This window comes from Brassica napus, chromosome C5 (assembly GCF_020379485.1).
Source record: "Brassica napus cultivar Da-Ae chromosome C5, Da-Ae, whole genome shotgun sequence".
NCBI lineage: Eukaryota > Viridiplantae > Streptophyta > Magnoliopsida > Brassicales > Brassicaceae > Brassica > Brassica napus.
The window spans coordinates 28,077,724-28,092,430 of NC_063448.1; the positions used below are offsets into that span (position 1 = coordinate 28,077,724).

General features: G+C 47.4%; 1 pseudogene; it reads left to right on the forward strand.

The window, feature by feature from the left end:
• Window positions 1-232: 232 nt before the first annotated feature.
• LOC106374126 lies at window positions 233-1,379 on the forward strand (annotated as a pseudogene).
• Window positions 1,380-14,707: the final 13,328 nt, after the last annotated feature.

The following is a 14,707-nucleotide window of genomic DNA, read 5'->3' on the forward strand; positions in this document are numbered from 1 at the left end:
GAATTCCCTTAATGAAATTACTAAACTACATGATCCAACCTAAGCTACCCGACCCACCCAATCCCAGTCGGGTCAAACCCGGATCCTCTTAGACCTAATCTCTAAATGCTGCGTATTGCTCTCTTTCTCATTTTTGTTTCTCCAACTCTTTCTCCCTTCTCTCTCGTGCGACAGAAACGGTCTCAGAAAAGGCGAGCTTGATTCTCTCTTCGTTGTTGTTAAATCTCCATAACTCCCCTCTGCTTCTTCCGAGAGCCGCCGCCTCCTCCTCTCATGCGCCTCTGATAACTCCGATGATCTCGTTGCTCATCTCGATTCTTCCTGCTCCATCGACGAGCAGAAGCAAGCTACCATGGAGATCAGGCTCTTGTCCAAGAACAAACCTGAGAATGCATCGAAATCGCCAAAGCCGGAGGGGTTAAGCCGCTCATCTCTCTGATCTCATCTTCGGATCTTCAGCTCTAGGAGTACAGAGTCACGGCGATCATGAATCTCTCGCTCTGCGACGAGAAAAAAGACCTGATTGCTTCTTCCGGCGCCAAGCCGCTCGTTAGAGTGTTGAAGATGGGAACTCCCACGGCAAAGGTGAACGCCGCCTGCGCTCTTCTCCGTCGATCGCAGGTTGAGGATAACAAAGTCGCAATAAGAAGATCAGGAGTGATTCCTCTCCTTGTGAACCTTGTAGAAACAAGAGGATTCAGAGCCAAGAAGAACGCCTTGACTACTTTATACTCGTTGTGCTCAGCTAAAGAGAACAAACTCAGAGCTGTGCAGTCAGGAATCATGAAGCCGCTGGTAGACAAATCAGCGTTCATGATGGGCCTGCTTATGTCGGTTCCGGAATCTAAGCCGGTGATACTGGTGGAAGAGTTCCGGTGCTGGTGGAGATCGTGGAGGCAGGAACGCAGAGACAGAAAGAGCTAGCTGTGTCGATATTGCTGCAGCTTTGAGGAGAGTGTGGTGTATCGAACCATGGTAGCTCGGGAAGGAGCGATTCCTCCGCTTGTGGCACTTACTCAGGCAGGAACAAGTCAAGCTATGCAAAAGGCGGATTCTTTGATTGAGTTCTTAAGGTAGCCAAGATCTGTTAGTAGTAACGGTGGAAGATCGTCCCAACTGTGAGATAATTGAACCGACCTTGACAAACGATGATAAAACGATGCTGATATACTAAAATTGGATCTTTGTCTACTGTCAAGTTAACAATAGTTGTAATATCTTTAGATTCAATTCGAGAGGACCAGTTCACACTTTATCTTTATGGGATCATAATTAAGCTAAAACACTAGTGGGTTTTAAAGAAGTAAGGTAACTTAAAGAACAAGTAACAAAGTGAGGTTGTTATCGAATTGATTAAAGGCGCTAGTCTAGGGTTTCTTCTTCAGGTAAGGAAATCGCAAACCAAGCAATTATTCAAGTCCAGTTTACACAAGTCTAAACTCGGATCACTCAGGTTGAAACAACCCACTGTCGTGGTGTTGATTCCTTTGCAAATCGGCCTTGATGCCTAAACTCTCGTTTGGATCAAGACGCGGTAGCAAGCTTTAGAGATCAAGTCCGATGTGTTCACAATACACACTAATATTTACTTTCGCTGACTAGGGATGCAAAGCTCATTCAAATCATATCAAGTTATCAACCAACGGTTAGCTAAATTGATTAACCCTAATTCATACACTAAGTGATCAGTTTAATGCAAGCAATAAGAACAAATATGAATGTAGACAATCTTAAGATGACTTATTATCCGTCAGTTCACGAATCCAAAACCCTAGAACCCTAAACTAACTTGGTGACTACTCAGTCATAACACAAGAACAGAGAAGCATGATTTCTGAATAATACTGCATGTAATAGATAATAGAAATCAGAGGGTTCAAGATAATCTTCTCTAGGAGATAGATGAGGCCTTCTCCCTTACAAGTAGCAATAACGAAATCACAAAGCTCTCTAAGGTCTTTCTTGCGTAAAAACTAATGTAGAAAACAGAGTAAATAAAAGAGGAATATATATAGGAGCCACATGCGGCTGGAGGGAAAAATAGGGAAAACTAGGGCAAATCCCGAAATAGAATCATTTATTTCCTGAAGTATCAGGGAGCAGGCCATCGGAGTGCTCCACTTATGCGAGAACAGTCTACCTGACTGTTCCGGTTGTGAAAACCTTCAAGTCAGGCTCTTTTCTTCCTTCTTTCGCTCCACACGATCATTCTTCTCACCTATTAGACTCTCCGACCTGTAATGACTCAAAGAGACTAGAAAGACTCGATAAAACCTTGAAAACTATTAGTAAGACATACATATAATGTGTCAAAAACACAATATATCAATTCCTCCAGACTTAGATCTTTGTTTGTCCTCAAACAAAATCAAGTACCAAGAACTGAGAGAAAGGTTTGAAAGGGTGGGAACTCGCCTATTCTCAACAACCATACAATAACCATGAATCTCTGAACCATACAAGTAATTTAGCTAAAACAACACATCCTTACCAAGAACCCCACTGACTGCTGTTCAAAACGGCTTCATACTCTGTATCTCAGACTTGTAAAAGTTAAGAGTGGCGTGAGCTTCTTATCACAGACATTAGATAGGGTAAAGGTCTAGGTATGAAACAGGCCTTTTTGTCTTTAAGTGGAGCTAATCAGTGTTTAGGGGTTACCAATTTTTGTAGAGGATGCAGGATATCGCGCAAAATTGCAAGAGAAGATAGATCCATTGATGTCCACAGCCTCAACTCGTTTTTGCCTGTTCTTCGTTTCAGTACAGTTTATCCGACCAAACATATGTTCTTCTTTTGGAACAGTCGCTCTGATTATCTGCATGATCCTCATCTCTTCACTTTTTGCACACTCTCTTCTATTTTACCAGTGGCTTCCGTCTTTCTTAGGAATCTTCTCCTCCTTCATCACCTTACTCTGAAGTACAAAAATAAATATTTTTTTTTTTGAATAGATAACACTGGTGACGAAGCAGGAGGTAACATTGGTACTTTCGACATTCCACTAGAGTTCTTGACTTCATATTTATTCTTGTTTCTCTTCTCTTTTGTTAGATCAATGGCGGCGGAGCGGTTTCTCCATGGTTTCCGCATGTTCTTCAGCAGAACACTCTGTTGCATCAACGAGTAAGAGACTGTGTCGATCCTTTCCTCTCCAACCCTTTTGCACATATCTGCACATAAGATACTGAATAACAAATGTATGAAGGTGGAATAAAGCCTTTAGGGTTTCAAGGTGGGTACTAGCTAAAGATGAGCTAGCCACTCAGGATCAGCAAGATGGATAGAAGGCATAAGAAGTCCTGAGTGTTAATCACGTTAAACCCTAATCTAACGCCCATAACAAGAAGAATTGCAGTCAAGATTAAGTTCAAGTTAGATGGAGTTAAGTCTTTCCAGTGTAACCTCGACAAGCTGAGAGCTTTTGGAGAACAAGATGATGTAATGTCAGGGTGTTCCAGATCCACATGTGCGTATGTCGCTTCTGCTAAGGTCACTGAATAAGATGAATTAAAGCACGAGGGTGGTTAATGCACATCATAGAATAAGGTCCTGATTCCCACAAAGTTTGGACTGACTCGATCTTAACAAACTGACTCGATAAAGACATCAAAATGACTCAAAGCGGACTGACTCTAAACATAAAACCAAAGGTAAACGATTAGTAGCAGATAAGTGCCTCCCCCAGACTTACTTCGCACCATCCCTGGTGAAAAAATAATTCAAGGAAAGGCCAAAATAATAAACAAGTGCATGAAACAGAAATAGTTCAAACAGATATAACAATGGAGATAGAACTAGGAGACTACCTAGTCAGTATCATCGCTCTCGGACTGGGCACCGGAACGCCTGTTCCTTCTGCGCGGAGTGGCCCACAGAGTCTCTTCCTCTGACCCTACAGTTCCTGCCGGCTCCTTCCCTGGTCGATGACTGCGCGGTGTAGGCTGCTCTCGACGAGGTTCAGCTGTGCTCGGACTGCCCAAGCATCCTCCAGTGATCGCCTTCAGGATCCTCTTCATGAGGCTGTTATTCTTGCGCTGAGAATCTACCATCCAGCGACGGTAGGTGGCGTCATCGGCATTGTCATCAAGGGGGCCTAGGTCATAGGCAGTGTCGCCGCCAACAGTACCTACGAACTCAGCATCATCCATAGTGTCATCCTGGTGGGACGCTTTTGGGTCGGCGCAGAGATACTGAGGTTCTGGAACGAAACAGATGTTGATCACGTCCCCGAGCAATGTGATGTCCGGTTGAGGCAGCTTGCAGTAGAGGGTGTTCCCGTCCTTACCAAGGAAGCTGTAGGTATCTCGTCGCAGAGAATCTGACAGTTGATCAGGTAAGGGATATCAATGAACTCTAGGGTCTCGTTACACTGATAGGGACAGAGATCAAGCTCCAAGTGGCGGAAAAGAGGAGTAAGAAAACTCCTAGAACGGTCCTTTTTCAGAGAACCCTTAGTCACCCTCCCCTTCTTGTCCACAAACATCTGAACAAGCACACAACCTGGACTAGCCGTCATCTGAGCGGTCGGAATCCCAATGTTTGTGGATCTGATCTCGTTCTCAACTCCTGCAAATAACATCTGAAGCTCCCCGCGTTGCACCTTGGACGTCTAGTCCTTTGAGAAGAGCAAGTTTCTCAGGACCTTTGCAGAAATCCGCAGAACAGGGTTGCGGATACGAGACTGACTGGCTGATCGGGATTTGAAATCCCCTGAAGCGATGAACTTCCAGAACGCTTGCTCCGGAGGAAACTTCCTTGGGAAGGATGTTTTAGTGTACTCCTCAGATATCTCATAAATCTCGGTCAGCTTCTCCAAACTTATGGAATGCTTAACGCCGCTCGCAAAGAAGGTGAAGTAAGCCTCCTCAAAGATTGGGAAATCGGGCTTCGTGAAGGTTAGCTCCGTGGTGGCTGTTGGGTATGGGCCTGACCCTCCCAAAAGGCCCACAAGATAATTGTCCAAACACATGATCACAGCAAAGGGACTCGGCTCGTTGACTCGCGAGTCAAATGACCGGCTCGACTCTAGACTGCTTTTAGCCAACAAAGCGAGCGACCGGAGGTCGCCGGCTCGACGACTCGAAATTAGCGGCCCGACACCTCGTCCCAATCGTCGAGGAGTCAAGGCGAATTAGGTTAACAAGCACGCATCTATAAAAGGAGGAGGAAAGGCAACGATCAAAGGATCCGCAAATCTCTACATCACATACTTTCGGCTAGAAACTAGGGTTTCATTTCTCTATTCTCGCCGACTTGTATTCTCCGGTGAACCAGCTTTCGCCGGTTCTTTTCCTTGTTTTCCCCTCCTTGTAATACGACTGAGCATTCACTTGATCTAATAAAACACGTCTTTGTCTTGACCCACCAACGAGAACTCGTCCCTATCTCTTTACTAGTTTATCGATAGTCTCGGTTCAAATAGTTGGCGCCCACCGTTGGGCAGACAGAGTAGAGTCAGCAAAGATCATTGGTCGATCCGACTCGCCGTCCGACGACGAGTCACCTACGACTGAAGGCGCTTCGACAGCAGGGGCCTTTGCAGACACCATACTCGAGAGGATGGCGCAGCAAGACGCCGTCCAGAAGGCGACAGCCGAGCAACTCGCCCCCATCACCGCCATCTTGGCTCCTTTGGCCGGAAACTCAGGAGATCCGGCTACGACAGTCCGAAAACAGCTGTTCGACACTTACCGAACAGCCGGCGCAGAAAACACGACGAACACAAATGCCGTCCAGGTTCAAACACCCGGCGGCGTAGATCTCGTTACCGTCCGGGAACTCGCTGAGCTTAAGCAGTCGTTCCTAGACATGAAAGACCGGATGCTCGAAGGACCTACTTCGGCGCCGTTGATTGAACGCGTCCTGCCCGAAACCCTAAAACCCCCCCCCCCCCTTTTCCCGGCGAATCACCGACGTACGGTACCGACCAGCCGAGAAAATCTGCCTTCCGACTTTCGCCAGAAAGGCAGACCCGACTGACCATATCACCGCATTCAACATCGCGATGGGTCGAACTAACTTCTCCGACGAGGAAAGAGCACTGGCTATTGTTGGCTCTTCGTCGAGAGTCTTCAAGGACCAGCCCTCGAGTGGTTCACTTGATTGGAATGAGACTCCATCAACGACTTTCACGATCTGACGTCTGATTCCTCAAGCAGTACATCATGTTTACGAGACAAGGAGTGACCCTATCCGACCTTTGGAACCTATCTCAGGGAGCGAACCAGAGCCTCCGCGACTTCATGGAGAAGTTCAAAGCTGTCGCTTCAAAGGTGCAGATCCCAGACAGCATCGCCATTGACGCGTTGATGAATACCCTCTACTTCAAGTCCCTGTTTCGCGAGGATCTCTACAGAAACCCCACCAAATCGCTTCAGGATGCTATCGCGAGATCTAACAACTTCATCAGAATGGAAGAAGACACAACAGCGATACTCAAGAAAATGAATGCGGCCGCTAAACCGACGACTGCTCCAAAAGCTCCTGAGGCACGCCAAGAACCCTCACAGCACGCCACAGACAACAAATCTAATCAGCAGAAAAGCTTCGTCTATGTTGTCGAAGATAAAAACCCGCCCCCGGGATCGCCTGTCGTCGTGCGCGAGAAAGGTTGGAACGTCTAGGAGAACGACGAGAAGCTGCAAACCTCTTCGGCGCCTTCAACTCCGAATCCTGGCTCGATCGAGCCAAACCTATGGTGCAGCTACCATAAGTCCAAGGCGCACGATACGAGAAACTGTAGGCATCTGGTCGATGCCCTCTTCTCATCTTATGAAAATGGAACAGCCAACGTCGAGCTTCCCAAGCCTAGGCCAAACAACACCAAGAGCTGGAGCAAAAACAAAGAAAAGAAGGCTCAGAAGAATCAAGACAAGGCCGGAGCCTGACCCAAATGCGCAGAGGATGACAAGCCAGAAGAGAAAGACAAAGACGAGGGCGAAGCACAAGTCGAAGAAGAGCAACCTCGTAATCGTCGACATGTCCAAGTCATCCTCGCACGACCAAGTTCCTCCTCGGATGAAGAAGAGGACAACAAAGTCCGCGATACGCACGAACACTCCATCAAGCGACCGAGTGAGAACGGCGGACAGGAAAAGTCGAATGACTTGAGAAACAAGCTCAGGCGAAAATCACAGACAATCGACCACGTGCACGACTCTAAAGACGATCTTCGCTCAATCATCGAAGAGTCCAAGGCAAAAAGAGTCGAAGACTCCTGTGTTCGACCCCACCTCAAGCACCGAGTCATCGACCTTCGCGATCAGCTCAACTCGAAATCAGAAGACCTCAGGATCAAGCTCAATCGACCTAAGCGTTCCGACTTACGACGAAAGTTGGAAGAAACGAAAGCCAAGAACGGCGACAAACATTAGCCCATCCTCGAGGACTCGTCTAACAACCTGAGGGTCCAACTGCGAAACAGACGGGTCGAGCGCACTCCCTCCTTAAACGTAATTATGGGAGGCTCGCCTCCTTGCGGCGACTCGGTTCGGTCGGTCAAGGACCATTGACGACAAGCAATAACCTCGAAGAAATGGCCATCGAAACCTGAGAATGATCCCTCAATCACTTTCTCACCTGACGATGCAATCGGCGTCCACCTAGCTCATAACGACCCCCTACTCGTCGAAGTAGGAATCGCGAAGTGTGACGTCGCCAAAGTTCAGGTCGATACTGGCAGTTCGGTTGATCTGATCTTTCGCGATACTCTCGATAAGATGGGAGTCGACTTGCGCGATCCTCGGAACCCCTCACGGGATTCAACGGAGCTTCCGAGACGATGATCGGAGCAATCAAACTCCTAGTCTACGCATGCGGAGTAACACGCACAGTCAAATTCTCCGTCATCCGAACGAAGGCCCGATATAACGCGATCCTCGGAACCCCTTGGTTGCATTCGATGAAGGCAATATCATCAACCTATCATCAGTGCGTGAAGTTCCCGGGACCAAATGGGCAGGTGCAGACACTTCGAGGAGACCAGCAGGCCGCACGCGACCTACTGATTGCAACGGTGAAGATGCAACAATCGACTCCTCGCATCAACGCGATATCGAAACAAATCCAGCCCCAAAAGGACGATATTCTAGAAGTCACAATTGACGACTCCGACCAAAGCAAAGTAGTTCGAGTCAGCGCATTCCTCTCCGAAGAAATGCAGCGCGCGATCATCGACCTCTTGAAGCAGAACGCGTCGACTCTCGCTTGGACAACCTCGGACATGAAGGGAATAGATCCCGCCATAACCTCCCACGAGTTGAATGTCGATCCAACCATCAAGCCCATTTGCCAGAAAAGACGCAAGCTTGGCCCCGAGCAAAGCAAAGCCGAAAATGAAGAAGTAGAGCGACTGCTCGCAGCCGGTTCGATCGCAGAAGTACGATACCCGGAATGGTTAGCCAACCCAGTTGTCGTCAAGAAGAAAAATGGAAAATGGCGCGTCTGCGTCGATTTTACCGATCTAAACAAGGCATGCCCCAAAGACAGCTACCCGCTCCCGCATATCGATCAACTGGTCGAGTCGACTGCTGGAAACGAGCTCCTGACTTTCATGGACACCTTCTCAGGATACAATCAGATCTTGATGCATCCCAACAACCAAGAGAAAACAACGTTCATCACCGATAGGGGGACCTACTGCTACAAAGTAATGCCATTTGGCCTAAAAAACGCCGGCGCGACTTATCAACGACTCGTCAATCGAATGTTCACCGACAAACTAGGGAACACGATGGAGGTCTACATCGATGACATGGTGGTTAAGTCGCTCCGTGCAGTCGACCACTTAAGTCATCTGAAGGAGTGCTTCAAAACACTGAACGAGTACGGGATGAAACTCAACCCGGCAAAATACACATTCGGTGTTACTTCAGGCGAATTTTTGGGTTACATCGTCACCCAACGAGGAATCGAAGCGAATCCAAAGTAAATCACCGCAATACTCGACCTCCCCAGCCCGAAGAACAGCCGAGAAGTCCAGCGACTGACGGGGAGAATCGCAGCATTGAACCGCTTCATCTCCAGGTCCACGGATAAATGCCTCCCCTTTTACGAACTACTGCGTGGAAACAAGCGTTTCATCTGGGACGAGAAGTGCGAAGAGGCGTTCGGACAGCTCAAACAGTATCTTACGACTCCTCCCATGTTATCTAAACCTGAAGCCGGTGATACACTCTCTCTCTATATTGCAGTATCCTCTACCGCGGTCAGCAGCGTCCTCATCCGAGAGGATCGAGGAGAGCAGAAGCCTATCTTCTACACGAGCAAGCGAATGACCGACCCAGAAACTCGATACCCCACCCTCGAGAAGATGGCTCTCGCCGTTATCACGTCAGCAAGGAAGCTGCGTCCTTACTTCCAATCACACACGATCGAAGTACTGACAAATCAACCGCTCCGCACAATAATGCAGAACACCAACCAGTCCGGATGACTATCGAAGTGGGCTGTCGAGCTCAGCGAGCACGACATTGTGTTCAAAAATCGAACAGCAGCAAAATCCCAAGTCCTCGCTGACTTCCTAATCGACCTCGCGCCAGAGCTAGAGCAAGACCTAATCCTTCCAAGTCAAAATTGGATACTCCATGTCGACGGATCGTCAACAAACAAAGGATCGGGAGCAGGAGTCCAACTGCAGTCACCAATAGGCGAGTTAATCAAACAGTCGTTCAGTTTCGGCTTCACCGCTTCAAACAATGAAGCAGAATACAAGTCGTTGATCGCAGGACTACCACTCGCTAAGGCGGTCAAAGCAAAACGTCTCAGTGCGTAATGCGACTCGCAACTCGTTACCAGTCAGTTTAGCGGCGACTACAATGCTCGCAACGAACGAATGGACGCATGCCTTAAAGTCGTTCAAGCACTCGCTAAAGACTTCGAATTCTTCGAACTCACCAAAGTCCCTAGAGGAGAGAACGTGTGCGCCGACGCCCTCGCTGCCTTGGGTAGCAGACTGCACGATCAAGTGAAACGGACCATTCCTATCCACAAGATCGACAAACCAAGCATCGAGCTCCCGCCTAACGAAGTGACCGTTGTAGCAGCCATAACCGAAGCTATCCCCATGGACGAAGACCCCGCAGCGGAACAAACTGAAGCTGCCGACAGGAGGACAGAATTCATCAACTATCTGGTCGATGGAAAGCTACCTCCCGAGAAATGGATTGCAAGACGACTCAAAACATGGAGTGCCCACTACGTCGTCTTGGATGGAGAGCTCCATCGATGGACCGCAACTAAAGTACTCTTGAAGTGCATCAACGGCGAAGAAACACACCTTGTCATGACCGAAACGCATGAAGGCGCCGCAGGAAATCACTGTGGAGGTCGAGCACTCGTTCTAAAGGTCAAAAGCCTCGGCTTCTACTGGCCAACAATGAATGCGGATTGCGAAGCATACGCTCAACGATGCGACCAATACCAGCGACACGCCTTGACAATCCATTCCCCGACAGAGTTGCTACGAACGATGACCGCACCATACCCCTTTATGCGATGGGGAATGGACATAATAGGCCCTATGCCGAGCTCTCGACAGAAGCACTTCGTCCTAGTCTTAACTGACTACTTCACAAAGTGGATTGAGGCGGAAGCTTTCGCCAGCATAACCGAAAAAGAAGTTCAGTCACCCTCACAACCGCCTTCCCTTTCTGTTCTCTGGAAAGCCTACCGCCCGACGACATTCTCGAAATCTAAGACTAAAAAGCTAGAGAGAGAAACAGAGAGAAAGAGAGAGAAACAGAGAGAAAGAGAGAGAAAATACCTGAGTCGGATGAAGAATGAAGAAAATGAGAGGCGAGAGGAGAATTGATAAGGGGGGAAGCGCCTCACGCCCCAAGGCGTCATCATTAGACCTAGATGGGCCTAGATAGGCCCATTTAGGCGCGTGTAATTCACCAAGTCTCGCGACGGTTCGACTTCTTGAGGAAAACAAGGTTCGGTTTAGATAAAGATCCGCGATCGTAACCAGAACCAAAGAAAACCGCCGGTTCGGGCCAAACCGATCACAAGTAAGCAAGCAGCCCGCGTAGTCGAGGAGCCGGACGGGATCGCGAGTCCAGAACAATTGTCTTGCAAACCTAACTTCCAAATTCGCTGAGTCGGCTACGCTACTCACCAGCGAACTGGGAGGACTTACTGTTGGGTATGGGCCTGACCCTCCCAAAAGGCCCACAAGATAATTGTCCAAACAGATGATCACAGCAAAGGGACTCGGCTCGTTGACTCGCGAGTCAAATGACCGGCTCGACTCTAGACTGCTTTTCCCCTCCTTGTAATACGACTGAGCATTCACTTGATCTAATAAAATGCGTCTTTGTCTTGACCCACCGACGAGAACTCGTCCCTATCTCTTTACTAGTTTATCGACAGTCTTGGTTCAAACAGTGGCTAGGACTTGCCTCACCAAATCTGGGTACAGCGGGTGAGTGATGTGGCAAAGATCAGTTATTCCCAGCACATTGAAAACAACATGCAAATCCTCGTGGAGGCCCAAGTCGTTCAAAGCTCCGGCGTCAACGAATCGTGTTGGGAGGATGTTGATCGTGAGCACGGCTTTGTAGCGACGCGAGGCCCTCTTATCCCATCTTTCCTCCGAAGAATCAGGTATGTTTGGGTCAGTGAGGGAGATCTCTTTTCCCTCTTCTCGTGGCCACGGGTAAGTCGGGGAGATGGTGTCGTCCTCCGGTGTTCCTCGGGCATGTATTGGTTTGATCCTGGAAGCCATCTTGGTTCGTCTGGGACCCATTTACAAATCAAAACCAATGGAAAGTGCTTAGTACCATTCGATTGGGTTAGTAGAAAAAGTTGGAAGCTTTTATTGTAGTTTCTCATTCCAAACTTTTCCCATAACCCCGATGTAAAGAGAGCAAGCGATCGATAATGGTAAACCAAATACAATCACTTAGAAAACTAGGTACTTAGATAAATTCACCAATCAACAGAAATCGAGTCAATAGATCCCAAAATCCATATCAAATCAATCGATGCATGTGCAAATAAGAACAGTGGCGCAAAGGTTATAACTTTCCAACTATCCTAATCGATTCAACCATTCTTAACTCAACTTCTATGAACCATCCTAGCTGCAAAAGGAGAGGTCGATTTTGATTTAGAAAAACCCTAAAATCGATCTTATTCAAGCGCAAAAGAAGAGAAGGAGATTGTGGCCGAGAATCACTGTGTTGTTTCGCCTCTTACCGTTTGATTGGTGATGGAAGAGTCTTGCAATTAACCAAACAACTCGAAATCCAAGCAAGTATAAACCAAAAATCTCAAAACAAGTTGGAGAAGTTTAAAGAGTTTTTAGGTTTAAAGGGGAATGGAAAGTGGTGTGGGAGGAGGCGATTTTGGTGGAAGTGAGAGAGAGATGGGAAAAGTTCTTTTTTTTATAGGCCTCCACTTCGTGCCCCACTTCCCACTTGCTAGGGTTTTCCTCAAATTTTACAAAATTATTTCAAATTTAAATTTTTTTCTTTTTTTTGGTCCCGAGAAACTTACCTTAGCGGAGCAGCTGCTCCGAGTCAGGAACAGCCTGAGACTGTTCCGGTTGAGTAACTCGGGGTTTTTCTGATCTTTATCATGCAAATAAATTAAAAGAAACACAAAACAGAAATCTAAAATAAATATTTACACTCACCAGTGGGTTGCCTCCCACCAAGCGCTTGGTTTAAGTCACTAGCTTGACTTGGTTAGCTTGTTAGGCCAAGGAAGGATCGCTTAGGGGAATTTCTTCACCCTCTGCGATTGTTTTCTCAGAAAGATATGGCTTTAGGCGTTGACCATTGACAACAAATTCCTCACCTTTTGTGTCCAGCAACACAACAGCTCCGTAGGGGCAGACCTCTTTAATGGTGAATGGTACGGATCATCTTGATCGCAGCTTTCCAGGTAACAGTCGTAACCTGGAGTTGAAAAGGAGCACCTGATCCTTAGGCTGAAAGTTTCGGCTGATGATCCTCTTGTCATGATAGGCCTTAGTTCGCTCCTTGTAGATCTTTGAGCTTTCATAGGCGAGATGCCTAATTTCTTCCAGCTCATGGATTTGCATGGATCGTCTCTCTGCTGCTGGTTTGATGTCGAAGTTGAGTAGCTTCACGGCCCATGCTGCCTTGTACTCCAACTCAACCGGCAGGTGACAAGCTTTACCGTACACTAAGTTGTAGGAAGTGGTCCCGATTGGTGTTTTGTAGGCTGTTCTATAGGCCCAGAGAGCGTTGTCTAGCTTGAGCGACCAGTCCTTGCGAGTGGTGTTAACAGTTTTCTGCAGGATGCTCTTGATCTCCCTGTTTGAAACTTCCACTTGACGACTTGTTTGAGGGTGATATGGCGTGGCTACCTTGTGTTTCACGCCATTCTTTTTTAACAGACCTGCAAAGATCTTGTTGATGAAGTGACTGCCCCCATCACTGATGACTACTCGTGGTACTCCAAATCTTGGAAAGATTATGGTTTTGAACATCTTAATCACCACCTTTGCGTCGTTTGTGGGACTGGCTATTGCTTCCATCCACTTAGAAACGTAGTCAACTGCTACCAATATGTATTCGTTCTTGAAGGATGGTGGGAATGGTCCATGAAATCAATCCCCCAACAATCGAATACTTCAATTTCCAGGATGAAGTTTTGAGGCATCTCATTCCGTTTACTGATATTCCCTTGGCGCTGACATGAGTCGCACCTAGAGATGTAAGAGTGGGCATCCTGGAACATTGTTGGCCACAAAAAACTGGCTTGGAGAATCTTGGACACGGTTTTAAATGTTGCAAAGTGCCCTGCATAAGAGGAGCCGTGACAGTGAAAAAGGATTCATGGAATCTCAGCCTCTGACACACACCGTCGGAATACTCCATCCTTGCAATTTCGGTACAAGTATGGCTCATCCCAATAATAGTAACTTGCGCCTCTTAGAAATTTCCGCTTATCATTACCAGTGAATTTGACTGGTTCTTTCTCACCGGCTAAATAGTTAGCAATCTCAGCAAACCATGGAAGATTGGGGTATTGCTTTTTGATCGCACAAACAAGGTGTTCCAGTACGCTGGAGCAAACTGGGCTGCGCGGTTGTTCTGTGATGCTTCCGAGACTGATCGAGTAGACGTGCTCAACCGTAAGGCTGTCATCAAGGGCTGTGTCTTCTCTATCTTCATTCTGGAGAGGTGATCTGCGACGCCATTCTCGATACCCTTTTTGTCCTTGATTTCTAGGTCAAATTCTTGGAGCAATAAGATCCATCGGAGCAGCCTTGGTTTCACATCCTTCTTTGTTAGAAGTATCTCAACGCTGCATGGTCCGTGTGCACTATCACCTTGGAGCCAACTAGGTAAGATCTGAATTTTTCAAAGGCAAATACAATTGCCAGAAGTTCTTTCTCTGTAGTTGCATAGCTTCATTGAGCTTCGTCTAGTGTTCTGCTTGCATAATAGATCACGTGAAGCTTCTTATCTTTTCATTGGCCGAGCACTGCTCCGACCGCAAAGTCGCTAGCATCAGTCATGATCTCGAAGGGAAGCTCCCAGTCTGGTGGTTGCACAATGGGTGCGCTAACTAGAGCTCCTTTTATCGTGTGAAAAGCGGCCAAACAATCGCTATCGAACTCAAATTTTATCTCCTTGCAAAGCAGTCTGGTGAGTGGTCTTGCGATTTTGGAGAAGTCCTTGATGAACCTTCTGTAGAAACCAGCGTGTCCGAGGAAACTCCTGATTCC